The sequence below is a fragment of the Mustela putorius genome, unplaced genomic scaffold (assembly GCF_011764305.1).
Source record: "Mustela putorius furo isolate JIRA1106 unplaced genomic scaffold, ASM1176430v1.1 tig00003983_pilon_pilon_pilon, whole genome shotgun sequence".
Taxonomy (NCBI): Eukaryota; Metazoa; Chordata; class Mammalia; order Carnivora; family Mustelidae; genus Mustela; species Mustela putorius.
In genome coordinates, this window is record NW_025422123.1 from 12,514,671 (window position 1) to 12,536,674 (window position 22,004).

At 44.3% G+C, this 22,004-nt stretch overlaps 1 protein-coding gene across 1 annotated transcript in view; it reads right to left on the reverse strand.

Moving 5' to 3' along the window:
- The window catches only part of CLIC5 (chloride intracellular channel 5), a 155,754-nt gene that overhangs the window by 132,159 nt on the left and 1,591 nt on the right, over window positions 1-22,004 (reverse strand). The window lies entirely within an intron of this gene.

Here is a 22,004-nt window from a genome sequence, read left to right on the forward strand (position 1 = left end):
GTCCCCAGGCAGGCAGGGCCCCCCACCTGGGAGCTGGCCTCCATGCTAATGACAGAGCGATGAACAGTCAAGTGCAAGGCAGGGAGTCCAGAGAAAACAGGAGAATGAGGGAATGGAGCAACAGGAGGCACCACTGTCTTGGATGGGGAGGAGGGGACAGCTGGCACGGAATCAAGTGAGGAACTGAGCCGTGATCCTTCCGTGCGTGTGAACAAATCAAAGGAGGAGAGCGTGCAGATGGAAGCGTGACGGGCTGCTGCGGGAGGGACGACCTCACTGCTCTCGCTCATCCCCTGAGGAGTTCCTCTAGGTCAGCTCCACGCCTGGCATCATTAGAAAAGGGCCTTGGATCGAACCCAGCCAGTCCACTTTAATTGCCGAGGTGGGCATTGGTGGTTTCCGAGCACACCTCCCGTCTGACGCTGGGCTGGCAAACACCGGCTTCACTTGCGCGCCCTCTCTGCCTCTCTTCTCCGAGAACCGCTTCCTCCCGGCTCCCGGGACTGGCGCTTTATACTGGGGCTATTTTTAGCAGCTGGTGCGCGGTGGCTGCTGGGACCTATTGCCTCAAGAGGCTGACGAGAACTTCCCCCCGGGGGAGAGAGGCATTCCATTCTGTAATCTTGCCCCAAGAGCTGTCTAATTGAGATTTGCCCATGGGCAACTCCCAGAACCAGTTACCTCCTTCGTGAAAGGCGAGATCAGGTAGCCGTGCTGTGTACTTAGCAGTCAGCAAGAACCGGGCCAAGTTATTTCGGTCAGGAGAACCAGAGCGGCCATTCAAAACCTGTCGTTGAGATAAAGGGGACTGTTTGGCTTTGGGGCGGAGGGATGCTGGGAAAGTCTTGGGTGGGGGAGGTCTGGGGAGGATCACCCTCATGCTGATTTTTCCCTAGGGTCACGCAGGGTCTGTGCCCCAAACCACATACTCCCTCCTTTCCAGTCAAACAGGACACGGACTGGCCTTCAGGAAAGCCGCTTGAAAGGCCTGCCTGGGAGTCTCTGAGCTAGGTATTTAATCTGCCAGGGCTGACACTTCCTTCCCTGCTCCCAGATAATAGGGGCAGGAGTGGCCCTAAAAGGCCCCACTGCCAAAATCATCTTCCTGAAGCACAGTTCTGACCTTGCCACTTCCTAGTTCAAAACCCTCGGAAACTCCCTGCTGCAAACAAAATACACCTCACAAACCCTAGCTGCTGTTGCAGGCCTTCTGCATTCCAACACAATCCCCAGGTGTCATTTTTTTCTCCACGCTTCTACCCCCAGCTCCCTGACACTCCATCCAAACTATGTCACTGACTGTTCCTATAAAGCTAGTTTTCCACCTCCATGCCTGTTAGGGACTGAATGTTTGTGTTCTCTCAAAATTCCTATATTGAAGCCCCGAGTCCCGGTGTGCTGCTATTAAGAGATGGGGTCTAGGGGCGCCTGAGTGGCTCAGTGGGTTAAGCCTCTGCCTTCGGCTGGGGTCATGATCTCAGGGTCCTGGGATCGAGCCCCAGATTGGGATCTCTGCTCAGCAGGGAGCCTGCTTCCCTTTCTCTCTGCCTGCCTCTCTGCCTACTTGTGATCTCTGTCTGCCAAATATATAAATAAAATTAAAAAAAAAAAAAAAGAGAGATGGGGTCTATAAGGGAATAATGAAGGTTAAAGGACGTCATAAAGGTGGGCGCTGAGCCAATAAGACTAGTGTGCCTTATAAGAAAAGACACCAGAGAGCTCACTCCCCTGCCTGTGAGGACCCAGAGAAAAGGCCATCCACACAAAGAAAGCTGTCACCAGACCTTCCGTGCCGGCACCCAGACCTTAGATTTCTAGGCTCCAAAACTGTGAGAACATAAATGCTGTTGTAAAATCTCCCAGTCTGTGGTATTTTTGTTACACAGTCTGGGCTGACTGATACAATACCCTTGCACATGCAGTCCCTCTTCACAGAGTGTCCCTTTCACTATTTCCACTGGACCAAATCCTTCAAAGAAAGTCTTCTTTTTCTGTAGAAGGACCTTTTTTTCACTTTCTGACTGAGTAATAGTTACTTACAAATATGAAACCTTTCCTACGGAGCTGAAAGTCCTTGAAGTTACTCATCCGTGTGTCACCCATAACTCTCCAACCAGCGTCTTTAACATGTGAAAATGATAGCCGTCCTCTATGGAGTGCCTTCTCTGGGCATATGTGAAACGATTTCTGTGTTTAGTTGGAATCTTCACAATCACCTCACAAGGAAGATATTATTATTCTCGTTTTAAAAATGGTGAAACTTACTGTATAATTCTACCTACCCGAGGTCTCTGGGATAGACAAGAGACAGAATTGGGGGGGAAGGGGAATGGAGGGTTAGTATTGAATAGATACAGAGTTTCTGTTTTGCAAGATGATAAGAATTCTGTGGGCGTACAGTGGGGCTACAGCATGACAGTGTGAATGTATTTAATGAACAATATACTTAAAAGATGGTTAAGGTGTTACTTTCTTTTTAAAAGATTTTATTTATTTGGCAGAGAGATAGAGAGCACAAGTAGACAGAGAGGCAGGCAGAGGGAGAGAGAGAAGGAGGCTTCCGTTGAGCAGAGAGCCCAATGCAGGACTTGATCCCAGGACCCTGGGATCATCTCCTGAGCCAAAGGCAGCTGTTTAACTGACTGAGCCACCTAGGCATCCCTGTTAGGATGTTAAATTTTATGTTAGGTGTATATTCCCACAATTTTTTAAAAACTGGTGAAACTGAGGCTAAAGTAATTTGCCCAAGGCCATCCAGCTAGAAAATGGAAAAGCTTGGATTTAAGCCTTCTCTGCCCAGTGTTCTTGTTTTGTTTCATTTGGGTGCATCTTCTCTCCCCTTTGCATAAGTGCTAATGTTCCTCAATGCTCTGTCCTTCACTTTCTTGGATTCTGAGTTCAGGGTTAGAAAAAGATGGTCTCTCTAGGCAAACAAAGTAGAGTGATGTGCCCTCTTCCTGCAGAAGCAGCCCTACAGACACCTGGTTTCCTGGGTAGACTTGGTTGGATGCCAGCCCCACTTGCCTTTGCCAACCACCCTTGTGTGAGGTACAACCTCACAGTCAGTGGTGTGTGGAATGGGTTGTCCCAACTTATGAGAGCCAACCATAAATCTCCTCCCAACTTGCTGTTCCGTGATGTCACACTGGCAGCTTGAAATTGGCTTTGGTGGGAATATGTGTGCTATGGAAACCAGCAAATACTAAAAATTAAGACTTTTCTCCCCAGAGAAACTGTCGCTAATCGTTTACTGTGCACAATGTGCATACTGACTTTATTGGGGTCTTTGCGCTCTTGGTATGAACTTCTTTACACCAATTACTACTGCTGTAATTGAGATCTCTACAGCTAATTTTGTCCCTCTTTCTACATTTACACCTATATGTCTGCCTGTCTATTGGGCACATAAACTTGTATAGGCCAGGGCACATAAAAATGCTGAAAACACTCTATCCTCCTTAATCTATAATGTCACTTTCCATATGGTCTTCCACATCCAAGGAGGCACTCAGTCGCAGACGTTCCATCCTCGAAATAATTTTCACTGACTGCATGCTTTCCATTGTTCTTTGTAGTAGTGCAGACTCTCATCACCTCTCACCTGTGATATAATGTTCACCGCTCATCTCTGCCAGCTAACTGGTCTACCAGCTTCCACCCTTTTTATCAGATCAGAATTTCATAGTTGTTCAGATCTAATTAATCATTATTCTGCTTCATTTTTCATGTCTCCCCCATTAACCACGAAGTAAAATCCAGCTTCCTTAGTTCAGCACACAAAACCTCCCACAGTAAGGTCCTAAACTTCATTTTCAGCATCATTTACTCACTGCATCCCATAACACAGTCTGTGAACCACTAGTTGATTCCAAATAACCTCAGCCTATTACCGCTGCTACCAGCTGGTCTTCCTTTCCCCTGCTCAACCTGGGCTCCTGCAGGACCTTTAGATTCCAGTTCATGTGTTGAATTGTGAAATTTTCCTGGGCCTCTTCCCTCCTCCTGAAAGAGCAACCACTCCTTTGCCACACATTATCACCTTGCATGGGTCAAGGACTCTGTGTGTGTGTGTGTGTGTGTGTGTGTGTGTGTGTGTTCCTTTTCCCACCTATGTTGAGTATTTGTGAGATTCTTGTTCATTTTTATCATTTTAGTACCGAGTAGAATTCCTGGCCTATAGCAGATGCTAAATATAAATGACCTGGAGAAAATTAAAGTAAATTTAAATTAAAGTAAAATGATTGAGCTCATGTCACATATCCATGATTCAGTTAAGCACTTCATTCTCCATAACAAGCCTCTGTGGTGCATATCATACCACTCTCCAAATAGAGACATTGGCCATCAGGGATGTCAATCATTCCTTCAAGGTTAAAGAGTTAGTAAATAAAACAGCTGATATTTTAACTCCATTCTGACTTCAAATTCCATGCTTTTCCCACTACTCCGGGATTTGTTTTAACAAGGAAAACCTTGGTGGGAGCAAGCAGTGATGACCGAATGTCATAAGGGCCATATCTGGTGTATGTGCAAAAGGTCACAGCACGGTCTGGAGAGAGGTCACAGGTGAGAAGGTCTGAGATGGAGGGGACCAGGGAAGTCTTTTTACTGTGGAGATGAACTTGGGCCCTGTGATAGATATTACAAAGGGGCTCAACTCAACCTTTCTAAACCCTCCTGGCATGGCTTCCTGTACTATAGAGACCCACCCCCTGGAAATTACATTTCTTAGACCCCCTTGCAGCTAGAGTATAGACATGTTCATTTCCACTAAACAGATGCATTATGTGTGAGGACAGATCAGCAAAAGAGAGCACCGTATAGCCATAGTATGCATGGAATGTGAGATCTTAGAGCAAGCACAGTGGCAGAGGCACTGAGTTCTCTGGCCTGCAGGCCTGGTAGAAGGTTTAGTGCCTCGCCCTAGTGTCCTAGATGCCAGCAACAGAAAATAGCAGTGGTGGGGTTGCCTCTAGAACAATCCCAACATCTGGTTTAGGATTTCTCCAGGTTGCTTTGTCCCTAGAGGTATAGCACTTAAGCCTGGCCCTGGCCCGCCCAGAAAAAATCTGTGAATTTCCTAACACTCTGTAATGAATCCCTCTCTGCTTAAACTACTAGAGTGGATTCTTTTGTCTGCAACTAAGACCACTTACCAATAGAAGCACGGTCGGGGACAATAATAGGCTTGTTACCCCATTTTCCTGGAGAGGTTATGACAGAAGTGTGTAGCCTGTCTCAGCTATTTCAAGAACAAGGCCACACTGTACATCACTTAGCAATTTGAGCTCGGTGGGTGTTAGGGTTTAAAACAGAGACACATTTGTGTTGTCTGTATCATTTTGGCTTTGTTTCGTGCTTAAATTAATTCAGAAGGTATGATATCGTCCCTATAGACAGAGCCAGTTCAGGCAGGAGGATATCTTGCCTCCTTCTTAATGTGAAATTAGCCTGAGGACCTGAGAGCAGCAATGTTGCTCCTTCTCAGAGAAGCGGATAGTAAGCCCAACTTGCCCAGATACTTGAGTGAGTTCCTGCCGCATGGTAGGAATTGAGTCGGATAACCACAGTTTAATCTTCCAAGCAAGTCTGTGACATGGGCAGGAATGGAAAACAAGGCTCCAAGAGGTGAAGAGATTTGCCCTAGTTCAACAGGTTTATAAATGGCCTCACTGGGATGAGAACCGGGGTTGACTCAGAAGTTCACGGACCTCCCATGCTGCCAGTCTGCCCACAGTGGGAGCGAGGAAGAGAAGCAAGATCATCATCCCTCTTGCCCTAAGACAAGACGCTCATTGGAAAGAAAAGTCCCAGCAACACGAGGGAGAAGGTAATTGAAGGGATGTGGCAGGCACGGTTTACTGCCTATGCAAGAACATTACCCTTCAACCTTCCTTAATATCCCTGCTTATTCCAGGTGCTGAGGGAACTGCTTTACTCTGTGGAGGGTGGACCCAACCCCTGTTCTACGATGTGCCCCCCACTCCCCCACACCTTGTGACTAAGAGGAGAGGGTTGTTATAGACCTCACCATGGACTTGGCTGACCTCACCCCAACAGTCAACCTCCTGGGCTCTCACCACACATGAAAAATAAACCCTACCCTTAAAGCCATGGTCATGGTTCCTGTAACAAGCAGACAGATGCTCTTCTATCTCATATGGGGGTTTGCAATTCATAAGAAATCTTACAAGTGTTATGATGGGGTCACAGTAAGACATGAACAGGAGCTCTCCCAGAAGGCGAGGTTTGGGTGTTCTATTCCTTCCTCACCTCAAGTCATGAAACCACTGAGGGCCTGGGGAAACCAGAATCAACCCCATCAGCACATCCTAGTCAGCACGCTTTCAAAAATCATTACAAGGCACAGCCCCTTTACATCTGGAAGTGGGGACTCTTCCTGCCAATCATAATTCAGATGGAGTTCAAGGTTGTTTTTGCCAGAGGAGTTGTGTCCTAAGATTGTAAAGGCAGGGCAAGTCTCCACAAGGTTCCTCTGCATTTCCTAAGGTCTTGGTCTCTTAGGAGAACCAAAGAAATGATAGACTGCTCTTTCTAAATCTACAGCAGCAGGGACTATGCCCCTGGTGTTCACCGCTGGATCCCCAACATCTGGCACTCAGCCAGGCACAGAGGAGACACTGATTCCTACCTTTTACCCCAGTGCCCACATTTCCTTCAAAGTTTAAGACCTGCCTCCTCCATGTAGCCTTCCCAGGTAAATCCGATCCATGTTAATCTCTGAATGCCCTCTGTGCTTATCTGGAATGGTGCATCGCATATTCTAGAAACTGTTTCTCTTGTATTAATTTCTAAATGCTTCACAGTGTTCATCCTTCTCCCTGAGCCAGCTTGTCACAGTCTCACAGAAAGAAACACACTTTAAATTGCTTTTCTATCTCTCCAGTATCAGCATGAGGTCCAGAGTACAGGCTCTATAAAGATTAATTGACCTTTGATTTGAAAGGGATGAAAGGGATGCCTAAAAAAGTGTAGACAATTGACTTGAGCCCATGCACACAGCTATTAAATGTTTTATTGTAGAATAAGAACTTACCACACTCACAAGAGAATTGTTCAACCTTCACCCTCACATTTGCTCAGTAAATAATGCCTTCCTTCACCCCAGGTAACCTTCCCTGCTTTCCTTTGAGGAAGAAGGACCCTTATCTGTGTGTCTGGGTTTCAGGATTAATGCTCCATTGGCCCTAGTGACTGAAGTGGCAGCTTCTTTGATCCTCAAAGTTACTGTAGCTTTGATGGTTAGCAACTTGCCCCAGAGAGACTCTCAGTGAGCCTGGGTTTGGCCCATGGATATGGACAGCTTTACTGAGATTCACAAGAGCTGATTATTCGTTCAAGAGCTTTGCCTGAAGAGTTGCCAGTTTAAACCAACTGATTCCTACAAACTTGTAGCACAGGTACTATTTATTAATAGGAATAATTTTCATGGGTGATTTCTTTATTTTGTAGGCATGAACACTCTTCTGTCTCACTAAAGCCAGTCACCCACCTTCTTATTTCCAGACAAAGGAATAAAGAGGAGGGGTCTGTGACCACACAGCGGGTTGATATTCTGCTAGATCTGAACCCAGCTCACCCTGGGATAGCATCATAGCATCGTCCTACAGAATTTTGTGCAACAGTAGCAATATTCTACATCTGCTCTTTCCAATACAGTAGGTAGTTTCAAATAGCATTGTTCTAGGATAACCACGCCAGTTTATAGAGGGTTGCTACTGCCAAAGAAGAAGATGATCTAGGCAGTGTCCTCCATTCCCACCACCACAGTAGCACAGGACTAAGGTATTTCTGGAGAAGGAAAACACACCCAGCTTTGACGCAGTCAACACGAGGCCCTTATGTCAGTTATTCAACACCATCCCATATATTTGTTTTGCAATTGTTATCATCGAAACCTCAGGACATTAGTGGTTTCCTAAACAATGCATTCTCTTATATTTTGGCTGTTGCCATGTTACTGCTGTGCACCAAGCCTTGGCAGTAATGGGAGGCTGATGGCTTGTGACAGGCCTGGCACTGCTGTTGACCCACAGACTCATGAAGGAATGTGGAAGGCTCTGCTCCAGAGCATAAAGATGAGGCATGGCTTAAAGCCCAGATTTCTAATCTTTGTCTTCACAAAATGTTTGTCATGCACAAAACACTTGGTCTCAGGCCTCATTCACGTGGGAGGTCATCTCATATTTTTGAGGGACTGTTGTCTGAAGGCAGAGCTGCCAGTTAGCCCATTTTCCCATGGACACAATACGGTTCACACACAAATTCATTCTGGATGCTTAGGGCCTGGGTACTGGAAGGTAGCTTGAAAATAGGATTCCCTCTTGGTAGTACTAAAGCCCATTCCGAGGATATTCCTGAAGATCTCATGGAATCATTAGAGTTTGAATGGGAAGAGGCTAAAAGATGGCATTTCCTTCCAGCTTGAGCTGATGAAGGATTAGCTGGGACATTTGTTTTCTGTCTCTTCAAAGGTACAAAATAAAGACTTTGCAAGTGACAACATACTCTCTTAGAAGAGAATGGAAAGAAGGGAGGTCAGCAAACAACCTTTGTCTGAAGGCCAAAATATTTGCTGTGTTTGTCTCCCACAAATTCATTTTGGTGTCATTATCATTAGATGTTAGTCCGGTTGGGCTTTATGACTACATTCCAAACTGTGATTCAAACTTGAACTCAAGGGGCCAATGATTGGAAAGAAAGGAGAAGCAATTCAAAAGAAGTGGGAATCTTAAAGTCGATTAGGACAACCTCCACTTCCGGCCAGAAGGGAACCCAGATTTACACTTAACAATTAGAACATTACTTTAAATAACTGGTAAAGCATACCAACTCCACAAAGTGATTGTTTTTGGACATTGCGAATAGGCAACACAGAATCCAAATATAGCAGGACGGTCTGTCAGTTGAGAAGACAACACAGTCTGGGGCATGGAAACATCAGGGCAGCTAGAGTTCACAGATCTAAATACTGGAGGGGATGGAGATGTAGAGAGAAAGAGAGAGAGGCGGAGGGAGAAACTACCAAGTGTGGGGAAAGAACTGGAAATGAGTAGGAGAAACAGTACCAGCATCTCACATAGGACTGGTTGTAGTTTGTTTTCCAGCAGTCAGAGTGGAAGGACACTGTACGCATTAGATGGAGTCCTTAGAAGCATATTGCTTTAGTAGTGGAGCTAAACCATTTTTTAGGAAGGGATTTTCTAGACTCACCCTTAGAAAGATTACGAGTAAGCATCAAAAGGATCAAATTCATTCCAAGCCACTTAACTGCCCAACACTTTAAAGAAACATAACATAATCCAGTATCAAACAACATAAACTTCACTATGTCTGGCAATCAAAATCTATTACTAGACATGCAAATAACTAGAAAAATAAAACTCATAATTAAAGAAAAGACCAATCAATAAAAATAAACTTCATGCCAATATATATGGATATATTGATATATATGGATAAGGTGATAAAATTAGTGTACAAGGACATTAAAATTGTCATTAAGAATAGACTCCATATGTTTAAGAAGGTAGGGGAAAGCATGAATATGATAAGAAGAGAATTGGCAATAAATGCAACACTGAGATTAAATCAACAAATAACTTGAGGGGTGAAAATTACCAAATTCACCCACAAAGAAAGATATCCCTGGATATCCCTATATCTATTAAACACACTGAATTTTAAGGGAGGGAGGAACCTTCCCACCAGGAAATCTCTAGTGAAAATGCCTCCCCTGGCAAACTCTATGAAACTATTAAAGAAAAAAATTCCACAAAAGCTCTTCCAGTAAACAGAAGAGGAGGAAACACATTCTCAACTCACGCTGTAAGGCCTGCATTAACTTCATAATAAAACCAGACAAAGAAATGAAAAGAAAACTACAGACTAATATTCCTCATGAATACCAAGGCAAGGACTTTAACAAAATTGTAGTAAATCAAACCTGGCAATCTATGACAATAATGATAAATCATGACTAAGTCAGACTGATCCCCAAAATCTAAGGTTGGTTTAACACAGGAAAATAAATGAATTTATTTCACATTAACAGAAAAATTAGATGAGGGGTGCCTGAGTGGCTTAGTAGGTTAGGTGACCCACTCTTGATTTTGGCTTGGGTCTTGAGATCTAACCCTGCCACAGGAAGGCTCTGGGCTCAGCAGGGAGTCTGCTTGTGTTTTTCCTTTTCCCTCTGCCCCTCCTCCTACTCACATGTTCTCACTGGCATGTGCCCACTCACACTCTTTCTCTAAATAAATAAAATCTTTTAAAAAAGAAAAATCACATGATAAAACACATTTGGCAAAATTCAATACACATTCACGCTTTAAAAAACTCTCAAAAAAAAAAAAAAACTAGAAATAGAAAAGAACTTATGACATCTGTGAGGGGTGCCTGGGTGGCTCGGTTGGTTAAGAGTCTGCCTTTGGCTCAGGTCATGATTTCAGGGTCCTGGGATTGAACCCCATGTCCGGGTTCTTGCTCAGCAGGGGCGTCTGCTTTTCCCTCTGCCTCGGCCCCTCTCCCCTCCCGTTCTCTCTTTAAAATAAATAAATAAAATCTTCAAAATAAATTAAAAAGATCTTAAAAATAAAGACATCTGTGAAAGACATACAGTTAATGTCATCTTTAATGATGAAAGATTGAATATTTTCCTTGTAAAAATGAGAACAAAGCAAGAAAGGAAGGAGTAAAGGAAAGAATACAGATTGGGAAGGAAGAAGTAAAGATGTCCTTTTTAAAAGATGATGTGAGAATATAGAAGAAAACCTTTGTGACCTTGGGTTAGACAACCATATCTTAGGACTACAAAAGCACAAATCATAGAAGAAAAAAATTGAAGGTGGTGATGGAAATGTTTTACATCATGATCGTGGTACTTGTTACTAATTGTATACATTTGCCAAAACTTTATTGAAGTATACAGTCAAAACTGCTAGATGTATGCAAATTATATCCCCGTAAAATTGCCCCGAAGAAGCAAAGAATATAATAGGATATATGGTAATGTCATAAGTATTAAATAAAAGGGGAAAAAAGGAGAGAATTTCAAATATTGAACACACATATCTATTCTAGAATGTGCACCAAATATCTCTGGAAACACATATGTGAAATTTTTAGAATGAATTGCTTCAGAAATGCAAATGGGGTATCTGAGGGGATCCAATGGAGGAGAGACTCTATCTTTTGTACCTTTGAAATTTTGAGCCATGCAAATAATAAACCTACTTAAAGGAGCAAAAAAGTCGGCGAAGTTCCAAAACCTGCTGTTATTCAGTATGATTTGAGTCAAAATCCTGTTACTCTCTGTGAACATCTCTTCTTTACTCATCGTTTCCTCCTTGCTCCATTTTAGAAATCACAGGACTCCCTAAGAGTATGTTCAATACATACTTCAGAGCATGGCAATAGTATAAACTTATGTGAAAGAGAGAAGGTCCCTGTGGGATGGAGACAATTTTACTGCAGGGTAGAATGAAGTTCCATGCCCTGCAGGTTAGAATCTGTGGAGGTTCTCGGGTTCGTCTCCTACAACTGTCTTTTTTACAAGTGAGAAGTCTAAGGCCCAGAGAGTGCCTGTGACTTCCCCAGAGTTGCACAGCTAGTCGGTGTCAGAATCCAGATGGGGACCTAGCTCCTAAGTCTTACTGCAGAAATAATACCAGGAGAGCAGGTGGCCCAGCACAGAGCGTGGTTCAAAGTAAACATTCAGTAAGTATGAATTTCCTCTTTGTTTTTCCCCCCTCTAGCAGCTGGCTTCTTATCAGGACTCACCACCCACCCACCCACCCCCCTCCAAGTCAAATATCAATGGATGCAGGGACGTAAGGGCATTTGCTTAAAGCTGACCACATTTCCCAAAATACACGAGTAAGTTTACTCTTAAAAAAAAAAATGGAAGGGGGGTGGCGCCTGCGTGGCTCAGCGGGTTAAAGCCTCTACCTTTGGAAATGCTATAGAAAGAGGAGTCAGCCTGGGCAAAGCCAGTCTGGTGGGAGCTCAGCGTTCCGGGGGCATAACAAGTGAGACACGATGTGGAAGGAGATGGGGCCAGAGAGGCCGTTAGCTTGTTGGGGGCAGGGCTGGGATCTTGGTTATGCTCAGGGGTGGACTTGATCACATTGGCAAGGGACAGGGCTTAAAGCAGAGAATTTAAGTGTTCAAATATGCACATTTGCTCCAAGGGATGGTCTTTACTCCATTAGGTGGGTGAAGAATACCTGGGAGTTCATTTTACTCTGAGCAACATCTACAGAGCCCCTATGACAAGTCCAGCAGCCCACGAGACACTGTGCTGCAGAGATAAGTAAAATAGGGTCCCTTCCTCAAGGATCTAACAGTCTGGTGAACTGCTCTTTAGAAAATGGGAGCTCAGGAGTAGCTGGGAGGCTCAGTCAGCTACGTGTCTGTCTTAGGCTCAGGGTCCTGGGATGGAGCCTCAAGTCAGACTCTGCCCAGTGTGGGGTCTGCTTCTCCCTCTCCTTCTCCCTCTCCCTCTGCTTCCTCCCCACTACTCATGCTCTGTCTCTCTCAAAGAAATAAATAAAACCTTAAAAAGAGAGAGAGAGGCACCTGGTTGGCTCAATGGGTTAAAGCCTCTGCCTTCATTCAGATCATGATCTCAGGGTCCTGGGACGCAGCCCTGCATCAGGCTCTCTGCTTGAGGGGAGCCTGCCCCCCCCCCGCCTGCCTCTCTGCTTATTTGTGATCTCTCTATCTGTCAAATAAATAAATAAAATCTTCTAAAAATTAAAAAAAAAGGGGGGGGGGAGGAGAGGGAGAAAGAAAATGGGAACCCAGGAAGGAATCTATCATCCACTAGTCCAACACCAAGCCTCTCCCCCAATCTTGTGATTGGCAGCCCCCTCCTGGTCAGTTGGTGTTCTCGCCCGCCCCCGGTGTTGACACTACTCACCTTCTCCTGGTTAATGTGTTTGGTTTGGCTTCTGTGTCTATTGACAGACAGTGTTAGGTCAATTATAGGGATGCAGAAACACAAAGGCAGGCGCAGGAGGAAGGACACATTGCATTAGCTATGGTGACACTGTTAACACAGGCTGTCCCTTGTACTGTTGAACACTGACAGCTGTGAGAATCCTCAAGTCCTCTGATTGTAATGTTCCTTCAGAGCTCAACAAATCAAATTAAGCACTCAGAATACTGGCTTTCTGCCCAGCGTCAGAATGATGTGAAGAACGTGCCAGGCATTCTCATCAATGTCTGGGATCTAAGGAGATGAAGGTGCAAACAGTCCACTGGCCTCTCACAAAACCCCTTGCATTTGGTGGAAATATGGACCCCAGGACTGGCTGTCGCAAGTCCATGCTTCATCTCGACTAATTCCTACCTGCAGAGGCTGCAGTGAGTCCAAGAGTGCCTCCCTCCCCAAAGCTGGGCCCGGCCAGAACCTTGTGGCTTTAATTAAATTAAAGATCCTGAGATGAGATCGCCTTGGATTAGGAAGGGTCTTAAATCCACTGACAAGTGTTTATAGGAGAAGAGAGGAAAGGGGCGCCTGAGTGGCTCAGTTAGTTAAGCCTCTGCTTTTGACTCAGGTTGTGGTCTCGGGGTCCTGCGATCTAGCACCCCCTACACACACACACATATTCTTCCCTCTGCCCCTCCCCACGCTCAGACTTTCTCTCTTACGCTCTCTCTCTCTCATGTGCTCTCTCTCTCTCTCAAATAAATAGAATCTTCAGAGGAGAAAACAGAGACAGACACAGGAGAGAAGGCCATGTGATACGGAGCAGAGGCTGGGGTGATGCAGGTGCAAGTTAGCGGATGCCAGGAGCCACCAGAGGCTGGGACAAGCAAGAAAGGACTTTCCCCTAGAGCTGGCAGAAGGAGTGTGGCTCTGCCAACACCTGGACTGAAGACTTCTGGCCTCTATGTTGTGAGAAAATAAATTCCTATTGTTTGAAGCCTCCAGTTTATGGTCATTTGTCACAGTGACTCTAAGAAACTAGTATGGGGACTTGGAGCACCACTGTTGCAGTCTCCCCGGGGCCAGCCTTCCTCCTGCTGCATTGTCCTGAGCATCCTTGGGGGTAGCTCATTGCCCCCTCGGTCCCTCTCTTCCTTCATTCAGTCATCATTTAAATAGCCATGGATTGAGTATATGAGAATGGAAAAAAGGCAAGAGTTCACAGCTAGAGAGTGAGATAGAGATATAAAGAGGTAATTGTAGCATTCAGTGTTATGGGCTGAATCGTGTTCTCCCAAAATGTGTATGCTTAATCCTAATCCCTAGTAGCTAAGAATGTGACTGTATTTGGAGATAGGGTCTCTAATGATTTAATGAAGTTAAAATGAGATCATTAGGTGGGCCCTGGTCCCATGGGACTGGTTGTCCTTATAAGAAGAGGAAATTAGGACATGGACACACACAGAGAAAAGACCATGTGAAGACACTGGAGGAAAATGACCATCTGTAAGACAGGGAGAGAGGCCTTGGAAAAAACCAACTCTGCTGACACCTTGGTGGAGAAAATAAATTTTTGTTGTTTAGGCCATGCAGTCTGAAGCACTTTGCTATGGGAATCCTAGAAAACAGATACATTGGAGTAATGGAGGAGATTCCAACCAGCCCTGATTGATGCATCCACAAGAGATGACTTCTAGGACAGTGGGTTGTCTCCAGAAGGGATAGCATTGAAAAGGACAATGTGAGCAAAAGCCCACTCTTTAAAAGGCATGAAGGATGCAGTAAAATAAAGTCAACACTTTTTGAGGCAAAGAGTGAGTGGGGAGTATCAGCTAATGCTGTAGGTCTTGTCTGAAAGGCTGATGGAGCATGTAGACCTTCATATGTATTCCCTTCTTTCTGGCCTTTTCCCTGGGAACTGTGGGGAGTGCTGCATGGCTGGAAACAGCATGGTCAGATGTGCTCTTTATCTGGATCATTCTGGTGACTAGGTGGGGGCTTCTTGGCGAGGAGCTGAGCCCAGAGGCCGAGAAACCAGTTGAGTCACTGGGGCCAAGATGACAGTGGCCAGTGGTGGTCAAGACGGAGAGAAGAGAACATTCAGGGAATGAAATTGACTAGACTATGGGGAAGTGAAAAGGTAGAAATCTATGTTACTCAAAAGTTTAGTTTGTATAAGTGACAATATTGCCCACCAAGGTAGTTGTGCGTACATGGACATAGAGCTTGCAGTCCTTGCAGGAGAATGTCCAAAATTTCCCCTAGAAAACAGGTGGATCCTAGTATGGGTATTTATGTCAGAATATCACCTTGCCTTCATTTTCAGAGCTGACATAATCCCCATGACGATTCAGGCCGTGCTCCTTCATTACCCTTTTGGGAGGATTTCTCCGCAAGCTTTCGTCAGATACTAAAAGGCTTAGAGCAAGCAGCTGGCCCCAAAGGAAAGAAAAGGAATGACTTGGGCCATTCATCACACATTCTACTCCCTCCCACATGGACATACAAGGCATGTATACCTAGGTAGGGGAAATGGAAAGCATCATAATGATAAATAACCTTGAGGCGTCATGAGATTATCCTCCACTAAATAAATAAATAAATAAATAGACTTTTAGAATGTTCCAAAACCTCCCAATGCATATCCATGAACATCTGCATCCCAGGTTAGGAATGCCAATATAAATGAAAGTGCCCTGGATTTAGAAGCCCAAGTCCCAGACTGCTACTAATTTGCAGACAGCCCTGGGCAAGTTTATGGACTTTTCTGGTTTTTAATTTTCTTATCATAGCACTAGAATTCTGTGACCTCTTTGATCAATGGCATTGGTTCACAAAGATATGGGGACCCAGGAAATGATTTTGAATAAATTGGGGTTTGACTGTGTTCCCAGCACCCTAATGAAGAAGAAATTATGAGAAGAATAGAAATCTTTGTTCAAACCTGCTCATTGCTCTATTTAATATAAGCTTCATTTGTTCCATGACAGCATGATTAGGCTCATGCAACAGGGTCAGACTTGTCTCTTCTCACAATGCTTCCAAGGACACATTTGGCATGCCTTTTTAGTGACACCAGGGATCATGGAATAGGAAGACCCTTGCAGGGCTCCAGACATTTCTAGACATCTACGTGATAGCTACAACTTCTAACTAGCCCAGCAAAGCTAAGACAGACCATAGAAACACATTTTTTTTTTAACTAGAAACTATCCTAAAATGATATCAATAAAAACTTGGTGCCAAATCTGTACATTCTCCAACCCAAATATAACAAAACTAGATATACATATAGCTAAAATATAAATCAGCATCACACTGGCTAGTGTTTTCCAGAAATTTGCCTGTATGTAGCCAAGTATCTAAATAGTTGGACATATCCAGATAGTTGAATGAATAAATTACCAAAAAAAATTATAGGTGGTCATTTCACACAATGGATTTATATCTAAGTGTTTGAACTAATTTTAGAAATGAAGCTTACAAAAACAAACAAACAAACAAAAAAATAAACAAAAAGAAATGAAGCTTGCTACATGTCTATTGGGTCCTGATCCACGCAGTATGCGGAAATGCTATCTAATTTGCTTCTCCATCATCCTAAACATGGCTTTGCTCCCGATACCACTCTTGGTTGCCTTTAGGATAATATCCAAGCCCTCCAGTTTGCCATGCAAACTGCATTGCTAGGTCATCAACCTCGTCATCTGCTCTGAAACTGTGCATGCCTTCTCTCCACTCCAGCCAATCAGGTGGAGTCATACACACATTCATATCTGCTGTGCCTTTGCTTATGCGGAACCCAGTGCCTGCAATGTCCTCCTTGACTCCTCAACTGAGCCGCATATGAACATCCCAATCCAGCTGCATTTCCCTCTTTTCTCAGTGGGATTTTATAGTTTCTCACCTGCAATGATGAATTTTTATTTCCCTCCAAACAAACCTCTGCTTTAGAAAACTTCCAGGAAGGATATGGAAGGTGAGGGGACTTGTTCGCACCAGAGCTTGGCCAAGTAAAGATTCCCAGGCCCTCAGATGCTGGCAGAAGAGAAAGGGATGCTTTATATGCCCCTAAGATTTTTAAAACTGAACATCGCTATTAATGCAAAATTTCAACATTCATCCACAACTTTGGTTTATTCATTCACTTACAAATTATACTGATGTACAACTGGAAGAACTCACTGTGCACATTATTAAATAGCTAAAAATTAACATGTAAAAGGACTAGGCAAAATTAAATAGAAATATTGCTTACTATTCTATATATGAATTCTAATATTCTAATATCTTATGAATTATGTTGAATCCCCTACTTTGGATACCACGACACCTGAGACAGCACCAGCTTCCTGTGCTATAACAATAACAATAACAACAATTACTAATAATTCTGTGACACTTTCTGCTATGCTGAACCAAATTGTAGGGAGTCGCTCCTTTAGAACCAAGTTTCCAGGCTACAAGTCTAAGAAACATTAACAAGGGCTATTGTGTTGCCTGACTTCAGAGGGTACCATTTACATAGCTAACAGTGCCTCCTAAATGTGTTCAGTACACAACGTGTGCAACCCTGGATGGGGATCCTATGAGTTCCTCATTAGAGACAGACTCTGCAGGTGCTTTCCAAGGAACGTGCTGCACATGAACTGAAGGGCAAAGCATGCTGGTCTCATGTTGGTCCTTCCAACCATACCCAAACCTGGAGATAATAATCATTGTCACGTGGTATCCCAGAGTGGGTAATATGTGGTAGCATATGTGTGCACCCTTGTGAAGAGCTGGGGCCATATACCCTGAAATCAATGAGGGAATGTGGATCCAGGAATGTTTGATAGCAAATTATTGACAAAGTTGTATTTGAATATCCTGACCAGTGCTTTTTCCACAATATTTCACTGTCTGTGTTAGGATCAGCTAATGGTACATTCATGAAATGTCTACTAACTCTAAGGCACAGTGCTTAAAATAAATATTATTATTTTGTGTATGGTTCCGGTTCATCACAATAAATAATAGCTTAAGCTCACAAATATTGAGCACTTACTGTATGTCAGATATTATACCAAGCAATTATATGGACTATCTTATTTAATCCACATAGCAATCCTATGAAGAGCTTACTATTATAAAACCCATATTACCAAAGAGAAAACTGAGGCTCAGAGAAGCTTAACAATTTAACAGAAATTAATTGGGTCAACCACATTTCAAACCATGCAGATTTCCAAAACCTGCTCTATGACATATACCTCCTGCTATAATCAGTGGCATCAATTACATGCAGGATGGTGGTGTTCATTTGTACCATTTTTCTTTATAATAACCATCATCAGAATACTTTTTCTTTGCATTAAACAAAATGCCAGGAATCTCTCTCTCTTTTCCTCCCTTTCTCTTTCTCCTACTTTGTCTCTGTCTCTTTCCGCTTTCTCCCTCTCTCTCTCTCACACACACATACAAACACAGTTATGTCTGCAGGTCCCTCCGTTTTAGCAGAACGCATAAAGACAATTTGCACACTCCTGTGTGGCAAATTCTGAACCAACCACCCCTCTTGGCTGTCTATAATATGGACTACAACTCTCCCTAGGTACCTTTTTTACACTGGATCTCTGAAATGACCAAGAAGCAGTTATTTCTTCCCTTTTACTATCTTCAAGAATTGTGTTTCTCTGTCTTCCCCTACAGGACAGTTGGCATTAAGGTATGGCGTGTTCGTCTCTTATCCAGTACCTGGCATGTAGTTAGTATGTTGTAAATGACGGACGGACGGATGGACGGATGGATGGACGGATGGATGGATGGGCAGATGGCAAGAAGGACGGAGGAAAGGTGAGAGGGAGGGAGGGGGGAGGGAGGCGAGGCCGCGTATGAGTGACTGTATGAGCACATTTTCTTGCGCATACATTCCTGGAGAAGACGTCGTCGTAGGTGAAATGGGAATGACATCTCCGTTGGCTCAGTAGCTCTGGTCAAAACCCCTAGAGACAGCCCTGGCTCTTCTCTTTCTTTATACATCACACCAGCAGAAGCTTTGGGCTCACTCTTCAAAGCCCTTGCAGTCCTGCTCCGCTCTACTTCCACTGTGGTCACCATTGGCCAATCTACCATCGTCTCTGGCCTAGTTTTTCAACTGCCTCCAAACTGTCCTCTCTGCTTCTACTCTTTCTCTCTTGTAGTCTGCCATCATAAAGGCAGCCAGGGGACGCCTGGGTGGCTCAGCCAGCTGAGTGGCTTAGTCTTGATTTCAGCCCTGGTCATGGTCTCAGGGTCGTGGGTTCGAGCCCTGCACTCAATGCAGGGTCTGCTTGAGATCCTCTCTTGCTCTCCCCGCCATGCTCTATCTCTCTCTCCTTCTAAAATAAATAAAGGAATCTTAAAAAGCAAACAAACAAAAAACAAAAAATCTCTGATGTCTCTCATGTCAGTCCAAGTAAAAAGGAAAGGGCTTCCTCCACATGCTCTGTGCCTACCTCCACCCCTCTGGCTTCACCTGCTGCCACCTTACTGCCCTTGCTCCCCCCACTCAAGCCATACACCCCCTCGACCCCCTCCTCACTGTCACTCTGTCCCACTGTGGGAAGCTGAAGAATGGCTCCCAAGCATGTCCATGTCCTAATTGCAAGAACCCATGAGTGTTGCTTTTGGTGGCAATAGGGAAGGATGTGATTGAATTAAGGATATTCAAATGGAGATTATCCTGTATTATCCTGGAGGACCCAAACTAATCACAAATCTTTTTATAAGAGGGACATAAGAGGAGTCAGATCCGAAGAAGGCACGGTGAGGAGAGAAGCAGAGAGTGCCACGGTGATAGGACGTGGGCCAGGAGCCAGGAATGAAGACAGCTTCTAGAAACCAGAAGAGGGAAGGAAACAGATTGCCTCCTGAGCCTCCAGAAAGAACACAGCCCTGCGCATACCTTGATTTTAGCTCCATAAGACTTAGTTCAGATTCTGATGCCCAGCAGTACAAGAGCACAAATTTGTGTTGTTTCAAGCCACTGAGTTTGTGGTCATCTGTTACGGCAGCAGTAAGAAACGTCCACACCTGTTACTCTGCTTCATGTTTCTTTAAAGCTCATCACCACCAGGCATATGTTGTATCTGCCTATTGTCCACCAGTTTTTCCCACTACAGTGCAAAGTGCGGGGAACCCAGGACTTTGTTATAAACCCAGGGCCTGACACAATAACAATACATTGAATGAATAAATAAATGCTATATTTTAATTATGCGATTGCCCAACACCCTGAAATGGCTGAGCCTCAGTAAAATGTCAGTTGAACACACAGCGACAAACCCGCATGACATTTTTCCTGGCTTGTCTAGAACAGCTGAAAATGCATGCAAGTGAGTACGTTCTGACACAGCCCAAGTGGTCCGCACCGCAAGGCTCAGGGGAAGAATGACCCCAGGAGACCTTCCAGCATTCTGCTGTTCCCACACCCTAGAGCTGGGGGGAAGGAGGAGCCTGAGCAGGTGACACTTAGACCCTCCACTCCCAAGTAAAGAGAGAAGCCCCCTGAAGGCTCTGCCTTTGTGTTTATTTTCCATCCAACACTGAATAAAGCACGGTGGTGGGGTTGGTGCTGGATGGGGAAGCAGGGATGGTGAGCATCGCTCTTCTCACTGAGCGCTGCTAAAGATCTTTAAAAAGAGTGCCCACATAGGAGCTGAGGCATCTTACTTAACAATTACATTAAAAAGATTACCCCAAAGATACAGATGTAGTGAAAAAAAGAGCCATCCGTACCCCAATGTTTATAGCAGCAATGGCCATGGTCGCCAAACTGTGGAAAGAACCAAGATGCCCTTCAACGGACGAATGGATAAGGAAGATGTGGTCCATATACACTATGGAGTATTATGCGTCTATCAGAAAGGATGAATACCCAACTTTTGTAGCAACATGGACGGGACTGGAAGAGATTATGCTGAGTGAAATAAGTCAAGCAGAGAGAGTCAATTACCATATGGTTTCACTTATTTGTGGAGCATAACAAATAGCATGGAAGACATGGAGAGATGGAGAGAAGGGAGTTGAGGGAAATTGGAAAGGGGAGGTGAACCATGAGAGATTATGGACTCTGAAAAACAACCTGAGGGTTTTGAAGGGGCGGGGGGTGGGAGATTGGGGGTCAAGGTGGTGGGTATTAGGGAGGGCATGTACTGCATGGAGCACTGGGAGTGGCACAAAAACAATGAATACTGTTACGCTGAAAAGAAATTTTTTTTAGAAAAGGTAAAAAAAAAAAAAGAATGTAAACCTAAAGAGTTCGTTAAAGTCAATATTTGCTTTCGGGAACTACAGATCTTAATTAACGCGGGACCACACATTCCCTTCAAACAGTTTTCCTGTTGCTGATACCAGAGGAAGATGCCAATAGTTCTGTTTTCTCCTACTTCTGTTGCTTCAGCACCGGCGCCAGCCTAACTTCTCGGGAAATCAACACTCGTCAAATTTACAAACGTCTTAATGGGTGTCGCCAATGAACATGACCTACCTTGTTGGCTGCATAAAGCTGCATGGATGATTCTGTCCCGAGAAAAATACACCACTAGTCCTCACTAAGTGCGGGGTTTTGTGGGGGTTTTTTGTTTGTTTGTTTGTTTGTTTAACTAACAGTGATGTGGATTTGGAAGCTGGAAGCCTGCTTTGAACATCAGTCACCTCCTCAGCGGAGCCTCTCCTGATTCCTTCCCACACACTTGATTGGTCCTTCCTGGGAATCCCCGCTGTGCTCAGCCGAGCCTCTCGTTCACCTAAATTAACCACGTGCAAATCTGTCTCCTGCACCACACTGCTGATTTCTTGATAGTAAGTTCCCTCCTCATCTCTCACACCTCTCCCACCCCCCCCAATAACATGATACCAGACAAGTTTTGAGGGGTCCCTAAGTATGAGCCAGACACTCCTGCTACTTGCTCTTTAAAAACCTTGTGTTAAAATAAAGGAGATGCAATTTACACACAAAACAACTAGGGAAAAATACAAAGTCAAAAAATAATAATATCTTCAATGAGCAAATAAAGTCTATTTTACT